General features: G+C 41.2%; 1 long non-coding RNA gene across 1 annotated transcript in view; it reads right to left on the bottom strand.

Annotated features, from left to right (window-relative positions):
- Nucleotides 1-15,532, bottom strand: part of LOC123852649 (uncharacterized) — a 34,362-nt gene extending 18,830 nt beyond the window's left edge. Inside the window, exon 1 of the long non-coding RNA XR_006792966.3 lies at nt 15,117-15,532. This is a non-coding gene — a long non-coding RNA (uncharacterized LOC123852649). The remainder of the gene's footprint in view (nt 1-15,116) is intronic.
- Between the last annotated feature and the right edge of the window lie 258 nt (nt 15,533-15,790).

Genomic DNA, 15,790 nt, shown 5'->3' with positions numbered 1-15,790 from the left:
AATTTGTTTCCCAAATTGTGCCTACTGAAAATGATCTTGAGCAATCTTAACCTCTTTCACCACTCCCCAAACTAACAAACTTTTCCTATAAAAATATTTGGTCCCCTTTCTGTTGTCACTGCTGAATTTAATTGAATGCATGTTTTTGCCTGTAGGTCTCACTTTTGGAGTGAAATTGTAGAATTTAACTCTGAAATAGTTGGGTTAGGGGTCTAAGCAACCTAAAATTGTTCTGTAAGACCATGGGATTAAAGTTTTATATTTGCTCCCCCTACGTTTTGGAGAGAAGGCAGAAGGAAAAGAGATGAGGACATTGAACTCATCATCCAAGGAACGTGTCCAGGTACAGACCTGGATAGCCTCCAGTTGAGTAGGACTGAAAGACATTGGGACATTTTGGTATGCTCTTCAGAAAGACCACCAGCTTCAAGTGCCCAACCATTAAGAGAATTGCTTGAATTTGAGGGTGAAGTGTTACCTGGACCTCCAGAGAAACTTTAAAGGAGCTATTTTTGGTGAACCTGGCATAAAATTTAGTGATTATGGACAGAGCATCTCATGATTTGGTGTCCAGATTGTAAGACGCTGCAGTTATGTTTGTAATTTAAAGCTGTTCAAGTTAAAAAGACAGGGCAGTTTTCACATGCAGAAGAATGAAACTGGACCATTTCCTTACACCACACACAAAAATAGACTCCAAATGGTTGAAAGACCTCAATGTGAGACAGGAGTCCATCAAAATCCTAAAGGAGAACACAGGCAGCAACCTCTTTGACATCAGCCGAAGCAACTTCTTCCTAGAAACATCGCCAAAGGCAAGGGAAGCAAGGGCAAAAATGAACTATTGGGACTTCATCAAGATAAAAAGCTTTTGCAAAGCAAAGGAAACAGTCAACAAAACCAAAAGACAACCGACAGAATGGGAGAAGATATTTGCAAATGACATATCAGATAAAGGGCTAGTATCCAAAATCTATAAAGAACTCATCAAACTCAACACCCAAAGAACAAAGAATCCAATCAAGAAATGGGCAGAAGACATGAACAGACATTTTTCCAAAGAAGACATCCAAATGGCCAACAGACACATGAAAAAGTGCTCAATATCGCTCGGCATCAGGGAAATCCAAATCAAAACCTCAGTGAGATACCACCTCACACCCGTCAGAATGGCTAAAATTAACAAGTCAGGAAACGACAGATGTTGGCGGGGATGCAGGGAAAGGGGAACCCTCCTACACTGTTGGTGGGAATGCAAGCTGGTGCAGCCACTCTGGAAAACTGTATGGAAGTTCCTCAAAAAGTTGAAAATAGAGCTACCATATGATCCAGCAATTGCACTACTGGGTATTTACCCCAAAGATACAAAAGTAGGGATCCGAAGGGGTACGTGCACCCCAATGTTTATAGCAGCAATGTCCACAATAGCCAAACTGTGGAAAGAGCCAAGATGTCCATCAACAGATGAATGGATAAAGAAGATGTGGTATATATATATATATATATATATATATACACACACACACACACACACACACACACACACACACACACACAATGGAATATTATGCAGCCATCAAAAGGAATGAGATCTTGCCATTTGCAACGACGTGGATGGAACTGGAGGGTATTATGTTGAGTGAAATAAGTCAAACAGAGAAAGACATGTATCATATGATCTCACTGATATGAGGAATTCTTAATTGCAGGAAACAAACTGAGGGTTGCTGGAGTGGGGGGTGGGGTGGGAGGGATGGGGTGACTGGGTGATAGACACTGGGGAGGGTATGTGCTCTGGTAAGCGCTGTGAATTGTGCAAGACTGTTGAATCTCAGATCTGTACCTCTGAAACAAATAATGCAATATATGTTAAGAAAAAAAGAAGAAGAAGAAGGTAGCGGGAGGGGAAGAATGAAGCGGGGGAAATCGGAGGGGTAGACGAACCATGAGAGACGATGGACTCTGAAAAACAAACTGAGGGTTCTAGAGGGGAGGGGGGTGGGAGGATGGGTTAGCCTGGTGATGGGTATTGAGGAGGGCACATTCTGCATGGAGCACTGGGTGTTATGCACAAACAATGAATCATGGAACACTTCATCTAAAACTAATGATGTAATGTATGGGGATTAACATAAGAATAAAAAAAATAAAAAATTTTAGAAAAAACTAATGATGTATTATATGCTGGCTAACTGAACATAATAAAAAAAATAAAAAAATAAAAAATATATACACAAATGGGATCATACCCCCCGCAAAAAAAGACCGCTGAATTTACATACAGCAAATAAAGACAATGAATAAAAGCAAAAAAAAAAAAAAAAAAAAGACAGGGCAGTTTAGTAGAAATAGCATGACACAAAAAAGATCTGGCTTCCAATGTCACCCTATTGCTTAGTGAATGTCTGATGCTGGGTAATTCACTTAACATTTTTAGGTCTCATTTTCCTTAGAGATAAAAAATTACCTGTGAAGTCTCCTCTAGCTCTACAATTTCAATTTTTTAAAATATTTCCCTGACTTCCTTCGCACATTACTATTCAAATGAGAAAATGCAGAATGAACTTGAGTAGGTGAGAGAGAGATCCTATCGTTACCCCTACCACTCCCCCTAACTTCCCCTAATAAAACCCATAGTTCCCAAAGCTCCTGCTAACGCTTCTGTATTTTCTCATCAGGAAAATCTCCAGGTAAATGATGAAAGATAAGCACGTGTTATTCAGCTGAAAATAAATAGGCCAATAGGTGATTAGAACAAAATTTAGTGGTCTGGGTAAATAAATTATCTACTAGCTAGCATTATTTTTACAGAGTTAAAATATCCCTTCATATTCACGTTATAGGTTTTACAGACAGTACGAGTAACATAGAGCTATGTAATCACTTAAGAATTCACACAGAGAATGTCTCTCTTCTCCAACACCCAATCTTATTTCTACACTCCAGAGCCAACCCCTGCTAATGATATGGCATGTGTATCTCGTAGGCCACGTTTAATTAAGTTACATGTATATGTTTATTAAAAATGTACATACACATTTTTCGACACATAAACAGATTATGTTAGATTATGCGCCATCCTTGGAAAGCTCAAAGTGTCTAGCCTTGAACTAATCATGGCAATCATCTTCTCAATATCCCTTGTTTTATAGGAAACTAAGCTTACATGGAAGTTAACTCTATCTTCCAGGAAGACTGGTGAGAATTAATGACTTTTCATATCTTGGCTTTCTAAAGACTTGTGAAAAGCTCACATTTGATTGGGTGGATTAAATAATATCTGTGGAGATAACAGTGGTAAACGGTGATTCCTGGACCTATCATTATCAATAACTTCAAAGAATGTTGTGAAATTCACAACACATAAAGTGTATTCACCAAAACTCGCTTTTCTAAAAGTCTCTCACTTTTCTAAAAGTCTCTTGACAGGTTGAGGCTTTATGTTGGGGTGGCTGTTGTGCTTTAGGAGCAATGAATGTCACAAACTCCAGTCTACTCCATTACCAGATTCCAAACCTGGATTGGTCTGCTCACCCTCTTACCTCTGTAGCACCCTGGGCATATCTTTTCCATAGCAATCTTCACAGCACAAGATAAGCTGCACCAGAGGGAGAACTGGCATCTGATTGGATCTGCTGTGTTCTAGCACTTAGAACAGTATCTGGTGCATAGTAGGTAATCAATAGGTATTTGTTGCTCAACCATATTTATTTTACCAAATTCTCTGTTATACTATAAGCTCTTTGTCAGTATCCACCTGCATAGTTCTACTACTGGTTTTAGAATATGAATGCTGCTCAAAATTGCTGACCATTATATAAAGAGAGAAAAATAAGTGAGTAAATAAGGGAGTAAGTAAATGAATGAATAAAATAAGGATAAGCTGTCCACACCAGAGATGGATATCATTGTTGAAAGTGAACTTGTTTGGGCCTCAGTTGGAAGTCTGAACAATAAATGTATCTTGATTTGCTCTTTACTACTTGATTCGCCCTTACTTTTTCCTTAAGTACCTTGACCTGCTATCTTTTCCTTTGCAAAGAAAATCCTGGGTCCTTCCAATTTGATAAGGTGTAACTTAACAGATGTTCTTAAAGTAACTGTTCTTAAGGAATCATCACTTCAGTAATGGGTTATTTCTAAGATTTCCAGTCTGTCCTATATATAGCATACCAAAGGCTCATGTTTCATATCAGGCAAGATATGATCATTTTCATTTCCACATTCTTTAGATTTCCTCTGAAATTTATAGCTTCTGTATGTGCATCTGTGTTTGTGTGTGTGCACAAATTATCATTTTATTCATATAGTTAATACCACTGAGTTTGCTCTTGGATGAGAATAAGAAAGAATTAAGGAAGTGCATTCATAACCTCATCAGGATAATGGGAATTCCTTATACCAGGAGGTCATATCAGCCGGAAATAATTCTTATTTCTTATCTGCTCCACAACTTACTCCCAAGAAGTTGCTACTTGAGGGGTGTCCACAATTTCCACCACCAAGCCAGGACTGCTTTCAGGCTATTTCCCTTTGTTACTGCATTTCCATATACGTGGACTCTATCTTTTCACATATTTATCTAACTGAATTTACTGAGAAATGCTTGATTCACATGTACTGTCCACAAAAGACATGTCCAACTCAGATCTAATCAACGTAAGCTAATCATAACCAAAATAAAAGAAACTGACATTTTAGTTATCACAACAAATGGATGACACCCTATTAGGATTTTTTAAATATTGCAAATAGTTTATGTGTCTCTATGACAATCTTTAGGGACCTCTGTGGAGCTAGGGACTAGCTATTTATAGGATTCCCATAAATTTTAAGATCCTGAATGAGGGACCGGAAGGGTTAGGCAAAGAACATGGAAAAGGAACTATGGATATCTATTAAGTGATAGCTGGAGGCCTAGTCCTCTAATATATATATATATCCCATTCTCTATCTGCTAAGGTTTTGTCCTTTCTGGATTGATGCTGTGTGATTTATTTGCACTTAATCAGTCTAAATGCACAAAGCTACATTTGTAATAACCTTAGATGGTCCTATCAAACTGCACGCTAACCATATTTATAATAGGAAGTAAAACAAGCAGGTTTAAGGTGACACTCAGATGTGCTAAGTTTGTCTACTGCCTGGGTCTAATTCATCTTTCTCTCTTCTGAGTTATTGTAATAAGCTATGTTAGCATATATATGTTCTTATGATATACTCAGGGCAGCACAGGGGAGAATTAGAAATTATATTTGGTTCTATGGAGTGGAGGTAGAGTTAGCTTAAGTTACAGAAAATCGTCCTGCATTCTGTCATCTGTTAGTTGTTAAACTAGTTTAGAAAATGTGCTCATGTGTATTTGGTGTTTCTTAGAATTCCATGACTATAGTGACCGTAACATTTAAAGAGGCTGATGATTAACAGATATTGCAAGTATCTTTTTTTTTTTTAAGATTTTATTTCTTTGAGAGAGAGAGAGAGAGCATGAGTGGGGGGAGCAGCAGAAGCAGAGGGAGAAGCAGGCTTCCCGCCGAGCAGGGAGCCCGATGCGGGGCTCCATCCCAGGACCCCAGGATCACGACCTGAGCTGAAGGCAGACGCTTAACCAATGGAGCCACCCAGACGCCCTTCTATCTTATGAGCATTATTACAGATCACACCTAGAACAGTTCATTAATCTGACTGGGAAGTCTTAGAAAATCTCTAAGAATAGTTGTCCAACCACAGGTTTAAGCAGCACTTACAAAGGTAATCGGTGACACCAAGAGCATGCTAAGCGGTGTCTACAAACCTCATCTTAACTAACAGTAGTCCAAGCCTACCTTCTTGCTCCCTTTCCCTTCTCTATATGCCAGCCCCAATTTCTCATTTTTCTAAATACTTATTAAATAGTTTTTAAGACGTCTACTTTCTTCTTGTTTTTGTCTGTCTTGGAGTAAAATTAAAATTCAGACAGATGGGAGTAAATGGAGATGTAAAGGATTTAGATTAAAAGAAAAAAAAAACCTACCAGAATAATCAGTCCACAAAAAAATACAGGTATCTGTATATTGGGTGAACACATGTGTTCCATAGCAGTGACAGAACATGGGTAGATCCCATCAAGTCTAACTCACTGGGGAGGGAGAAGGGGAGGATGAGACAAAGGGGCCGGTGGGGTGCAGGTCAAAGTGGATGTCCCATTGGTCAGCAGACAGAATGTGATTTTTGTCTAAGATCTGTAATGAGCACATATCTCATATGATTGGACACTCCTTCAAACGATGAATGACCCTCAATTTTTAGGTGACGATTCAAGAGCTCAGGGGCTCAACTCAAGGCTGCGCATTCTGGATAAACTCAGAAAGGAATGAACTCAGAAAGGATGGACTCAATCAAAGGATCCCATGTAAGACAGCATTACGGTGAAACTGGCCTTTATTTCATCTTGGTTTTAGGATAATCATCACTGTATGAAATCTTACAGATGACTACCACTGCAGGCTCAAAAGAATGCTCATAATAATAATTCTGACACTGGTAATGCTTAGAACTTTTTTCAAAGTGCTTTCTCATTTATTACTTGCTTTAATCTTCCTAGTACCCCCAGGGCAGTAAGTTTGGGCACTGTTATCCCATTTGATGGGTGAAGAAACTGAGGCTCAGAGCAGTTTTTCACTTGCTCAAGGCCACAGATGCCGGCAGCAGCTCGCTACTCAGTGGGACCCGACACATTCTCTGATTTCTGTTAGAAAGTGCCATCGTGTACAGAACTCTCATCCTGTCCTTTGCTTCCTTTCTATAAATGCCAGGGCGGTTTTTGAGAGGGTAGCACTCAAGCTGACCAACCCTCTGGATTGGCCTTTTTCCTTTCACAGGCCAGCCGGTGGGTGGCTGCTGGAGGAGTTGCTCCTCGCCACCCCTTCATTCCATCCCAAGTATAGACTTCCTGTCTCGATAAGAGGAGCCTGGTTCCAAGAAGCAGGGGTGGGTGTGGAGTTGCTGAAAAGAAAGTTATGTGCCTGTCCTCTGGAGCCACGTCGAATAGTCTCAGTCACAGGTCCTCGTGCAGTTGTTGGCACTTTCCAATGAGTTTTCTGTGGCAAATAACCCCAAATGCTTTACACAGGGAATAGCTTGCAGATGTGGGTATGATAACCTGCAAAGCATGACTTAAATATAGTAATTGTCTCCAGCCTGCTCTTAACTGTGGCGACAGAGTTTCTACTATGTCATTAGGGAAGGAATTTCCAAGTCTTGGAACGCAGTAAGCAAAGCTTCTGGCAGCGACTGTTTTTAACGAAGTTAATTGGCTTCTGACCAAAAAGATGGGGTTAAAGTATGTGGGAACAGGAAAGATAAATGGCAGTCAAAGAGTGTCCAAAAGTTAAAAAAAAAAAAGTTTTTGTTGCTATTGTTATTCAGCTTAGAAATAATCACTTTATCTCTTTGTGCTTAACCCACTGTCTTCTTTGTTCTGATTTTCTGTTATCCTTCCCAGTAAAATTACTGCAATTTAAAGGTGAACGGTTTTGCTTTGCAGACTTTCTTTCCCAGCCCACTTCTCTGGCTCTGCCTAACAGAGCCAAGTAGAAAAGATCCACTGGACTCTAGGGATGGATGAAGGGGAGGTAATCCACTCCAATCTCCCACCTAACAAAGAGATTTCCTCCACTAGTCCTTGGCAGGTAGTCCTCCAGACTCCCTACCTTCTGAGACCTCACTTTTGGATACTTGTTACCGTTAGATTTTTCTTCTCTATCCTGGCTTTTTATTACTCATTGGTTCTGGTTTTACTCTCTACAAGTAGATGGGACCTGTTTAGTCAGTTATTTCATACCACAGGCCTTTACTTCCGGGGGAAAATCATACCTCCCTTATAGCCAAATAACTAGTAAGTCTGGTCTCAGTTTCCAACTCTAGTGGATTGGATCATGGCTGTCTGGAGAGCTAGAGGGTGGGCAAATGCTGTGGGAAAGAGAATCATGATTGATTAATAATATCTGTCATGGACAAAGGATGAGTGAGTGGTGTTACAGGTGTCCATGTTCTTAGACTTTGTCCTTAAATGTAATGTAATCACTGAGCACCATGGTCCTTTCAATTGCTCTTCATATACCATGGTTAGATACGTCACTAGCCTGGCTGATTTTCTCTGAACAATATTCCTCTTGAAAAATAACTCCCAAAGGTGAACACAGTACTCCTAGTGTGGTCTGACTAGATTAGAAAACAACAGGACTACAATATCCATTAAATCATATCCATCAATGTAGTCAACAATTGTATCTTTCGTGTGACTCACACAGAACATGTGGCCTACTACCACCTCTAGGTCATTTTCATATAGCGATCAACAATTCAGTATAATATGAGGGGTACCACAAGTCTCCAACCACCCCAAAGTGTCTTCCCATAGAGTGTCAGATGCTACAATCTCAATCTATGTGATATAGAGTGTCTGACATCCCTCCATTAGAATTACTTTTTTGGATTAGACAACTGTGCCTGTGGGAATGAGTTGAGTCTAGGCAGCTCCTATGAAGATACTAGAAATCATTAACACATTGGCGCAGAATGGCTTTCTCATTGATTCAGTGAATATTGACTGATTGCTTGCCATGTGCTAGGCATTGTTTTAAGCACTGGGGATAAAGCAAAAAGAATAAAAAAGATGAAACTTCCTGTCCTAATGGAGCTTGCACAATAACGTGGGAAGACAGACAATACAACAACAAATAATAAAAACAGATGGTAATAGGCTCTGTGGAGAAAAAATAGAGCAGGGAAGAGGAATGGGAAGTGGTAGAAGGGGAGATGGTTGGGATGTATAATAAAGTGCTCAGGGAGGGCCTCACTTAGAAGAGGAAAGCCCTGAAGGAGATGAGAAAGGAAGCCATGTGGAGATCCAAGGGAAAAACACAAAGGTAGCTGAACAGGAGGTGGGAAGGCTGTGGGAGCATGCTTGTGGGAGAAAGACTGAGGAAAAACAGGAAGACCAGAGTGGCTGGAGAAGTGAATGATGAGAAAAAAAAAAGGAGTAGACAGATAATGGGGACAGATTGTGTAGGCTGTGCAGGCTATTGTGAGGACCATGGTTTTTATCCTAGGTGAGATGTGAGACCACAGGAAGGTTTTGAGCAGAGGGGCAACATCATCTGACTTCCTTTTGAAAAGGACTCCTCTAGCTGCTGTGTTGAGAACAGACTCTAGGTGGGCAAGACAGATGCAAGACAGTTCATTAGTATGTTCTCAGTCTAATCCAGGTGAGAAATATTGGTGGCTTGGACCAGGATGGTAACCAAGGAGGTAGTGGAAAATGCTCTATATTTGGGTATATTTGAAAAATAGAACCTAAAGGATTTTTGGATGTTTAGATACGGGGTATAAGAGAAAGAAGGCAATCAGGGATGACACTGAGGTTTTTGACCCTGAGCATTTGGAAAAGTGAAGTTGCCATTATTGATGCAGGAAAGACTGGGACAAGAAGATAGGGGAGGGAAAACCTGGATTTGTGGACATCTGAGTTGAGGTATGGTGAGGCAGGTAGATCTCTTAGTCTGGAGTATAGGAGAGCAATCCAGTCTGGAGATAGAAATCGCTCAGCACAATAACGGCCATGAAAGCCCCGAGGCTGGATGAGATCACCAAGCCGGTGAGTGCAGCAAGATGAAGACAGGACAAAGGACTGAGTCCTGGAGCACCACAACCAGAAGGACAAGTTGCTGAGGAGATTGGCAAGAGCATCCGAGAAGCGGTGACTGGTGAACAGGCAGTAGGTCATGACAGGGTGGTGTCCTGGCAGTCCAGTGAGGACAGTGTATCCAGGAGGATGGAGCAACCCACACTGTCAGATGTTACTGATGGCTAAAGTAAACTGAGGACTGAAAGTCACCGCTTGTCTTAACAACTTGAGGGTTACTGGTGACCCTGAAAAGAGCAGATTCAGTGGGATGGTTGAGACAAAAGCCAGAGAGAGTAGATTCAAGAGACAAGGTGGGGGTGGGGAGAAATGGAAAATGGCAAGTAGAGACAAAACATTTAATTGGTTTGGCTTTAAAAAAAACTAGAATAAAAATGGGGAGTAGATGGAAATGTAGCTGGAGGGGAAGGTGAGGTCAATAAATTATTATTTTTAAGATGAGAAAATTATAGCATTTCCCCCCTGACAGAAATGACCCAGTAGGGAGAGATTTTCAGTTTAACTCTTTATCATCAAGACCTGAGTAGATAAGACCCAGGCCAGTATTTCTGATGGTAGGAAAAAAGGTCTAATTCTTGGCATCTTCTATGAAATGGGCAGGCTGGGAAACAGCCCTTTGCAGCTGGTTCAGCAGCCTGACAGCATGAACCTACTAGTGTGGGCAGGATGGTGCATGGCGGGGAGTGGGAGATTGGACCCTACAGACACCTCTCCCTGCTTCACACCAATGGAGATGCTCCCCAGGAGCACAGAAATGAGGTGCAACCCACCCTAACATGTCTTATATCTACTTTGTATTTCCACCTTTTCTTTTTTTTTTTTTTGCTTTAAGTCAGCCATTTAATCCCTCTGTATGTGTTTAATACCCCCTAATCTTAATCTAATTCCCCCTTTTGTCCAACTCACTTTTGTCTTACTTAGTTTTCCAAGTTTTCCAGATATATGACGAAAGGTGGTTTTCTAGTTACAAAGTTCTCTTTATTCCTGCTAGTGTTGGTTTCTCCCCCAACTCCCTGCCTGCTTTTATAACTTTCCTTTCAAATTCAAATCTCAGTGGGACCTAAACAGCACCTTAGCATCTTCCCTGCTACATCTCACTAGAGACTCCCCTAGTTAACCAGAGCTGGGATTCCTCTTACACAGGTGGCTCATTGGGGCCAACCTTATGTTCCCTGTGGGTGAAGAAAGCAGGTAGGTTCATCTACCCATCCATCCATCCAATTAATATTTATCTAGTACCTACTCGGTGCCAGGCATTGTTTCTGGCACTTGGGGATTCAATAGGGAACAACACAGATCTGGCTCCTGCCCTTAGGAATATTCTATTGTAGTGGAGGAGAAAGATAATACACAAGAAAATTGAAATCCAATGGCTGTGATAAGTGCAATGAAGAAAATGCACAGGATGTTGTGACACAGGATAACAGGGAAAGGAAAGGAGGGTATTTTCTTTAGATAGGGTGGTCAGAAAAGGCTTCTGCATTTAGAATCCTTTCACTTCCCCCACCAAAAGTTACACCCCCTTCCTGGTGAGGTGAGTGGGGCCATGGCGTCCATTGTGTTATTTGCCCCCAGATGATCCAGAGCCTCTCTGTGAAGTGAGAGTGAGATCTGATATTCAACTGTGTTTATCTAGTCTGAGGGAAAATTAGGAGAATTTAGCAAGAATATTCATCTAATAGAAATGGATATTGGCAGTTGGGGTATTTTCCCTCTGGTGCCTGGGGCCATCTGGCAACTCATGAGCTTTTTACATGTTTCCTTTGGTCCAGGAACTCTGCCCTAAACATGGGGAAATAAAAGAGCCCTGGACTGGAGGTGGGGGCATTGGGGTTCAACCTGAGGGGAAAAAGTAAACATTTGATTGAATATTTAGAAATCTCTATTGATTATAAACACTGAGTAACAAATCAGAAGGATTTTAATTACAAAGGGGACTATGAGTTAGCATAACCTGATGGTGACTTGTCCAAGTGGGCATTAACAAAATTGCCTCCCTCCCCAAAGTTACGTAATAGCAAGAGTGACCTGCCTGACCAATGCCAGCATTCATAATTCAACAGCCATCATATTAAATAATGTCAAGGGGAGAATAATACTTGCATGACAGATAACCAAGTGTCAGTCAAAATGAACATGACGGTCCAAGATAGGTTGAAAATTCAAATCCAGAACAATGAAAGACATTTGCTGCAAGTAGAACAAGAGCCTCATGAAGGGCATGAAGGAAAAGTCCAAGAAAGGAACATTTTGAGAAAGAGCCTCTTCTAGTTGAAGTTACCAAGGCCCCCACAGGTATGGAGAAGAAACAATACTTGTGATTTTTAAGCACTTTCTACTTTTCAGCATATGTAATTAGTGCTTCTGAATGGAGGAGAGTGAAGATGGCCAGTATATCTGTGTAATTTAAAGAGTTAATTTGGGTTCAAGCTGATAAATATTCTGGGCTGACACGGATCTCAGTCCTCTCCCTGAAGTGCCACTTCATGCAGCCAGGGCTTCTCCTAGCCCAGCTGGGTTAGATGACAATGAAGGCAGTACCTTCTAAAAGTTTACAATTCAGTTCAATCCACCCTAATCTAACCATGGGCTCACAGTGGGTAAAATTACTCCTTCCTGCTAAGTGAGGCTTAAATCTCTCCAGTGTATTTCTACTTGGTTCCTTATTTCATGTAACTCGGGTCATGTTAGTCTTTATAATGGTCCTAAACCTTAATCGTTCCCATCCGTTCAATATTACATGGTAATTTGGTCGTGAAAGAGTACTAGGCTAGGAGCCAGTTGGATTCTAGTCCTAGCTTTGTCACTAATTAGCTGTGTGACTCCAACAAGTTTGTTCATCTCAGTCTTGATTTAAAATCTTGTCCTCTCAGATTAGCTTTCTCTAGTCTTCTTTGACTTCCACAATAGGTAGAAGACCTATTCGTCTTCTAGGAAGGAGAGGAGACAGCTCTAGGAAAGTGCTTTGGGACTTCATACCTAAGGAAGTGAAGGCAGAGATGAAGTAAAAGGAAGGAAAAAAGTCCTCCTCTCCTTGACCTAGATATACAAACCGTCCTGCATCTTGATCTGGCTTTTTCTTCCCACCTGATACAATGAAAGATATATCCCTGCTCCTAGAAAAACCCAGATCCTCCATCTGGGCTCTGGATCCATCATCTCCTTTCTCCTCTCAAATATCCTTCTCTGTTACCTCCTCTCTGCCCTCAGCTCTCCCGCTCTTGGATCAGTCCCAAAGTATACAAACAGGTTCTTGTATGTCCTTGAACTCTTCCCTGGCTCCATATGCCCTGTGGTTACTGCTCCATTCTCAGCTCCCCATTGAGCCTGACTTCTTTAAGGAGCTATCTACATAGGTTGTCATGGCAAACCCTTCAACATGATCCCCTGTGGCCCCTTCTTTGCTATATTCTTCCCTTTCTCATTCTCCCATATGCTTACCTCATGACCAAATGTTAAATAGTCATAACATTATGTGTACTTATGTTACATGATTATGCCTAACTGGTCCCCACCTTTGAGTACAGAAGTGTAATTTGAGTATTTTTTTCTTCTATGATTTTTTGTACACCCTAGAATTAATAATTACTTTTTAAAAACATTTACTTAATTTTCCATGCCCTATTACTATTTTTATCCCAGTGACCCAATAGCATTGTAAACCACCCTCTTAATATTTCCCATACTTTGAATCTATTCCATTATTTTTTTCCCCCTGGAGACCTCCTTCTGGAAACCCTCCTCCTTTGGCTTTAATCTGAACCTGTTTTTCCCTAGGCCTGCTACTCAGATGTCATCTGGGGGCCTTCACTTGACTGTCACTTGATGACATAAATATGGTTCAAGGGGCACCTGGCTTGCTCAGTCAGTATAGCATGCGACTCTTAATCTCAGGGTTGTGAGTTCAAGCCCCACAATGGGCGTGGAGCCTACTTGAAAAAAATATGGTTCAAGACATTTTATCTGGCAGCCTTTTGTGGGATATATTGGAGCCAGGAAAGATGGTAGTGGTAAGACTAGTTCAGAGGAATTTTGAACGAGCTCAAGCTTGAGGTAATTAGAACTTCAACTGTATGCTTATGAGTGAGGCATAGTCTCCTTTCTGGTGCAGTGATAGTATGTCAATAATAATAACACTAATAATAATAATTACTATTATTCCTATTTCGGTCAGGGTTCAATCATGCAAGTGGAGTTACTCTGAGTATTACAGAATAAGAGATTTATTTTGTAACTAGACTTTACACAACTGTGGGAGGCTAGCAGAAGTAGAAGATCAGAGGATTCACCAGCTAGTCAAAACTAGAAGCCAAGCAAGTCCAAACACTGAAGTGAAATCATGAAGGGGATGGGAGAAGTCTGGGGGGTCTTCAGCCTCATATGTGGTGATGGCTTGGAACCCTTGTTGGCCAGTAGGGTCAGCAATCTGGAAGAAGAGCTGGGTGGGGGGCAGGCAGAGGAGAGCCAGGATAAGCTGGACCTCACTGGCATCTCCGTATCTCTCTGTCAGTTCTACCAACTACCATGACCTCCAGAGAGCAATGGCTACTCCTTCTCTTCTGTACAAGTACCTCTTTTGACCAATTCTAAACAGGAACCATTTAGATAAGGGGAACAAAGTTCCAGCTTAACCCAACTGACAACCAGTTATAATGGACTGAACTGTGTCTCCCTTCCAAAATGTATATGTCGACATCTCAAGCCCCGGTACCTCAGAATGTGACGTTATTTGGAGATACAGACATTTTGAGGATGTAATTAAGGTTCAATGAGGTCATGAGGGTGGGCTCAATCCAGTATTACTGGTGTCCTTATAAGAAGAGATTAGGATACAGATACAGAGGAAAGACCCTGTGAAAGCACACAGAGAGGACAGCCATACACAAACCCAAAAGAGAGAGCTCAGAAGAAGTCAACACTGCCAACACCGTGATCTCAGACTTCTAGCCTTCAGAACTATAAGGGAAGAAATTCTGTCATGTAAGCCACCCAGTCTGTGGCACTTTGTCATGGTAACCTTAACAAACTGATACATGGATCAATCTAGGACCATGCCTTCAGTTTGTATATTCTTTACACATAGCAAAGCATTTCGGCATAATAATAATAGCAAATACTGATAATTATAGCTGACATCGTATAGAGTTACTGTGTGCTAGGCATTGTTCTAGGCACTTTACCTATATTAACTAACTCACACAATACCCTCGTGAGATAGATACTATTATTTTCATTCCCATTTTACAGATGAGAAAAATAAAGATATTCAGCTATTTGCTTGAAGTCATACAACTGGTGAAGATTAAAACCAAGACTCAAACCCTTGGCTCTGGCCTCCCTGGCCAGACACTTCCTTCCACTTGCATAGTGTCACCTGCTCACACACACAGATCTCAGGCTCAGTCTTCCCTTCTGTGGGTCATGGACCTACCTTCCTTGTCCTCTTGGTGGATTTCTGCTTTTGTTCACAGGGAAAATCATCCAGGAAACCTGTGTATGTTTCCCATGACACACACAGGGTCACAGGCTTCCCTGACCACAGGGCTCTAACCGCAGGTCCAGATTTCCCAGGGAGGAAAGCCTCAGACCCAGAGTGGTGGGGTCATCATGTGATATAGGATTGTTCAAATAGCAAAAAAGCACCAGGTAGTCTACATTGCATTCTGTAATAAAATTTGATCTCTAAACCACTTCTCTTGGCAGTGGTCAAAATAGTTCTCCTGCCTGAGGTCATGTGATTACTCAGCAGATTTCAGTTCCCAAGCAATTCTAGGAATTGTCCACTTCACTCTCAGAAATGACGTATCTCAAAAAAAAGAACAGAAAAAGAAATCATGTATCACTGAAACCTCTCTTGCTTGTACCAAAATGCACTAAAGTCTGTTAAGAACTTTATGTCTTTGTCTATGTCTTATGTCTTTATGTATTGACGATGTCAATGATTTCTATTTGGTTCCAAAATGGCAGATTACACTGTAGCCAGAACAAAGAGGCCGCAGGCGGCCATGTGAAAAGCCTACTGAGGCCACTAAAACAGAGACCTCCCTTCTTCCTGCCAATGAGACTGAGTTATAATTACCCACACCACTTCCCAAAACAGTCGGT

This window comes from Mirounga angustirostris, unplaced genomic scaffold (assembly GCF_029215605.1).
Source record: "Mirounga angustirostris isolate CCGP_5_RB_7025 unplaced genomic scaffold, mMirAng1.0.hap1 SCAF_7, whole genome shotgun sequence".
NCBI classification, from domain to species: Eukaryota; Metazoa; Chordata; class Mammalia; order Carnivora; family Phocidae; genus Mirounga; species Mirounga angustirostris.
Note: the sequence above shows the minus strand (reverse complement) of the source record. Positions and strands in the feature narration are given on the sequence as shown.